This window comes from Musca vetustissima, unplaced genomic scaffold (genome assembly GCF_032173495.1).
Source record: "Musca vetustissima isolate MV318-11 ecotype Yass unplaced genomic scaffold, APGP_CSIRO_Mvet_v1 utg4517, whole genome shotgun sequence".
NCBI classification, from domain to species: Eukaryota; Metazoa; Arthropoda; class Insecta; order Diptera; family Muscidae; genus Musca; species Musca vetustissima.
In genome coordinates this window covers 76720-81428 of record NW_026889359.1, presented here as the reverse complement: position 1 = coordinate 81428, position 4709 = coordinate 76720, and positions in this window count along the sequence as shown.

The following is a 4709-nucleotide window of genomic DNA, read 5'->3' as shown; positions in this document are numbered from 1 at the left end:
CGTCTGCCTAGTGCGCACGATATCTTTCGAAGGGAATAACCGATATCGTCACACATTGCACATCATAATATTTCTACCGAACATAGTTTAAGTTTGAAGGTGGAGAATATCGGTCCTTCTGGTACCTTATCCAACAAAATGGTCAAAGTTGTGCTGAAAATTGATTTTTTTAACTAATGCGAATAGTCTATCCGATGTAAACCAAACTTTGAAAAAACCTATTATCTTTACCATGCCAAAGATGTGGAGTATCGGTCAACTCCTTCTGGCGCCTCTCCAACACCTGCTGAAAATTAATTTTTCGAAATCATGCGAATAGTCTATCCGATGTAAACCAAACTTTGTAAAAGCCTATTGTGTTTACCAAATGGAATAGTTTGATCACCCACCTTCAGGGCTTTGTCAACGCGGACCAAAACAAAATATAGGGATGTTCTCCTAAAACAAAATATAAAAAAGTTGGAAAAGGAAATAAAGTTACGGAGCAGAGCCTAAATAACTCGGGACCGACGTGTGCCGTTGATCTGCCCACGAGCCACGCTCCGTCGTCATCCTGAGCATAATTGTGAGCAACAACCTCTTACAGATGTTGGTGTCTTGGCATCTGTAGTCGAAGGTACAGCTACAAGCACTAACTCAGTGTTGAGGAATCACAGGGGAAGAGCAATCTCGACCCAGCCTTCAGAAACATGAGGAGACTCAATTTCGAATTCTGAGTCTGAACATGAAAATCAAGCAAATATAACCGTCTTGGAGAGCCGGAATAGGGAAGAGACCGACAAGATGATAGAGAAGGTGAGTAAAGATATCGCCAAACTTACAACTAGGAAGAAACAGTTGTCTGGGGCACAAAGGCGGAAGTTGGCCAGAATGAACCGGATAAACAAAAAGTGCGAGAAGAAGACAGATGCTCAAAAGGATAAGTCTGACTTTCCCCACTTCTGCGGCGATGAGGATGAGGTCTCCGGATGAGCAGACGACTGTCAAATCCGTCAAAAAAGAAAAAGAGCTCCCCGTCGACCGATAATAAGAGAAACCTGAGTCAGCGTCTTAGGAGTCTGCCACGAGAATCCACTGACGAAGGTAGACGAAGCTGTCTCTGATATCAGGAAGACGAGTGCTGATCATCCGCAAAAACCGGGAATACCAAAAGGACCAACCGGTATTTGCGAAAGAGGAAGATGACAGCAACAGATGGTAAGGAGCCGCCGTCTTATGCAAAGGTTGCCAGGAAATGCTATCGAGACAAGCTCCGCTATGCAGTGATCGACGGAAATAGTTCGTCCGGTAAGTTGATGAAGGAGACCCTTAAGGAGGTTTGAATGTGCTCAATAACAAGATCATGGAGCACATATTTCAAGTAGGGGACTCCATTGAACTGGATAGCTGTGCTTTCAAGGGGACTATCTAATGCAAGAATAGCATACACGTCCAGAGAAAACTAGCGGCAAGCATTGTATCTATAGATGAAACAATCAAACTGGTGAGGAAAAAAGACATTCCTCAATTACAAAAGGGGTTGGGGCAGCGATTACGACACGGACGAATGCTTGAGGTCTTCAGCCTGCAGAACAAGACACTGCTTGTGAAGAAATGAGAAGTCTTCCACAGGGAGGAGAAGGAGGAAAGGACTCTTTGTGTTAAGCTTGGACAGGTCTTCAATGGCAAGTCAGGCTAAGACCAAGGGCAAGGCGCATTATGTGCCCAACGCCGTATACTTTAAGATCGGGAAAGCAAGGATTGGAGACTATAAAACCACAAGTAACAGCGAGGGGGGAAATTTTACCGAGAGACAAAAAAAAAAACAACCTGCAACATGTGATAAATTGGAATTGGTGCCTTTACTCATCACTACAAAACAGCAAAAGAGACAATTGTAAATTTTTTCATTAAATCGATGTGCAATAATGGTGCACATTCTCGCTCACCTCTTGCCTTTCTGGACGTCGCAAAATGACCCATATTAGCTCCTCAACCAGAGTAATTCCATCAAATACCTTCAGCGACAATTAGTGTACGCATCATCCTATTCTCTATCTCTAAACGACCGAATTCTTGATGTTATTATTTGTTAAAAAGAAAACAACAACAGCAAAAACCAGTGAGCGGAGCAGTATAGTCGGACGGGGCCGACCATATGATACCCTACACAACTACCACGAAAAGCACACTTTCGGCGGTTCTATCTTCTGAGCCTGGGCAATATTTCGTGATAATTGCACCCTTTTTACAGTTTATAGATCAAGAACTCCTATTTCTAAGCCTTGCATATTTTCCAAATGTTTTTTCTTGAAGAGAATTTTTACGCCATACAATAAAAAATTGGTCACTTTAGGTTTTGGTTGATTTGACCCTCGGAAAATTGACCGATCATCATCTAAACAGCCGCTCTAAGTATTTTGTCAGATCCCCTTCACATTGCAAAATATTTGATGTTCTGTATATAATAATTGCCTCCAAAGCAACTAGAAAATCTGACAAAATTAAAGTTTTCGGTTCATTGCACCCCCTGAATGAAATCTCAACTTCACCGAAAACTATAAGCGTCGTCCTTGACCATAGTCGGAACTTCATATACAATTTCAAAGAGATCAACGCGACATTTCCGTCCTATAATGGAGTAAAATTAATAATATGCACATAGTCACCTTTACATAATTACGTATAACTCCCGCATCGGAGTACATACAGCCATATAATTGGTATCAATTTGAAGGTCAACAACTCATCTTGGGCAAAATATCAACATCTCGAGTATATGTCTATCAGGAGCAAGTATATACGTCCCAGAATAAAAATTTTGTAATTTTTCACACAAAAGTCAGGGTCCATTTGACCCGCTAAATATTGACCGATCTTTATCAAAACAGGTATGCTTATTCTTAGCCCCGATCACCTTCTCCATGCAAAATTTCACGATGTTCGAACGATAACTGCGGCCTCTGGAGCGACCAGAAAAACCGACAAAAATTTAGTATTTGGTCCATTTCTTCCTTAAAATATTAACCGATCTTTATCAAAAACAATAGGGGTCTTCATTGGCCAGAACCCATCCTACATGCAAAATTTCGTGAAGATTGGTCCATAACTGTGGCCTCTATCGTGTTTAAAAATTATAATGGACAGACGGACGGACGGACACACATGTCTAGATCGACTCAGCTAGTCGAGATATGACGATCGGTATACTTAAAGGTGGGTCTAGGACCAATATTTCGCGGCGTTACAAACTTTTGGGGCTGCACAAAGCTATAATACCCTGACAACATAGTTGTGTAGGGTATAACAATGTAAGATTATTTAATTAATGTAATCGGCTTAATGGCAACAGCAACAAAAAAGTCAAACGTAAATACAAACGGTATTTATGTTGGCGGCGGCATTCAAAACTCTCTACAATATGTCAGTAACAGCCGGAACCGAGAAGACCCCGTTAGTTTGTCAGCAGTCGGTCACCCACATTCAATGGCATTTTCCCTGTCCCCATGTCAACACTTAGTTGCCAAATAAGACTACACAATTACCCAATTATGCAATGACAGACAGACAGACCGACCGACAGACGGACATACACATTGTCTTTAGTAGCAAAAGACAAAGCCGAAGAAATTAAGGCTTGGCTCATGAGGGTATCGAATGTGACGCTCACATACACTCACTCTGCACCATTCATTAAATTTTGCCACATTTGTGGAATTGGTGTTTGGACTGATCGGAAGAGGTCAGAGGGGATTTAGCTACAATAGTATGCAATAACAATGTTGTCAATTCTGCTAATGCATAATTGCTGACATCTTTAAAATATCGCGGGAATAATCACCATTCAATTCATAGTAAATAATGATAATGGAATCGATGATAAGTGTAGGAATCTAAGAGGAGAGGTGGGTGTGTATGTGTGTGAACCATTTGTCCATAAATCACTGAAGACTGTTGCTCTATAGAATGGAATCGATAATGAAAACGGATATAAATAAACAAATGGTTTGGAGTAATTAAATAACTTAAACACCAACATGTTGTCTAAGCAAAATGAAGAACGAAAAAATAAAACGAAGTCAAAAGTCGAATGGAATGCGGAGGAAAAAAAAACAATCGACGCATAAAATCAACATTAATTTATTACCATCATTTATATGCGAATATATTGAAGTGGCTAAGTAATTACGAATTGACATTGTGTGTGAATTTTTTGGGTTATTGAATGCAGCATTTGAAATTGAAATAAAACAAAACTGATATTTGTCGCTACTACTCCTGGGATGCATTGTATTGAAATGGATTAGTATGGAGTAAGAAATATCTTGTTCGATTTGTTTAATATGGGTCCATGTTTTGCCATAGTCCCCATATAAATAGACGGGACCTTCATATGGAGGCTATGCCAAAATGGTATGCATTTGTACGGTCCTGGACGCATTTTTCTGGCTGTTATTCCGGGTTATTGGTGGGTAAACAACTTCTTCGTACAAAATTTAAACACGTTATCCATATTTTTTTTATGATATATCTTTCTATACCCTCCGCCATAGTATGGAGGGTATATTAATTTTGTTTTCCGTTTGTAGCTCATCGACATAATCATTTCTGACCCTATAAAGTATATATATATATACATATATATATAATCAGCGTAAATTTGGTACATTGGGTTCTTATTGGGTCCACATATATCCACAAAATTAAAAATATAAGTCCATTTTTTCTGG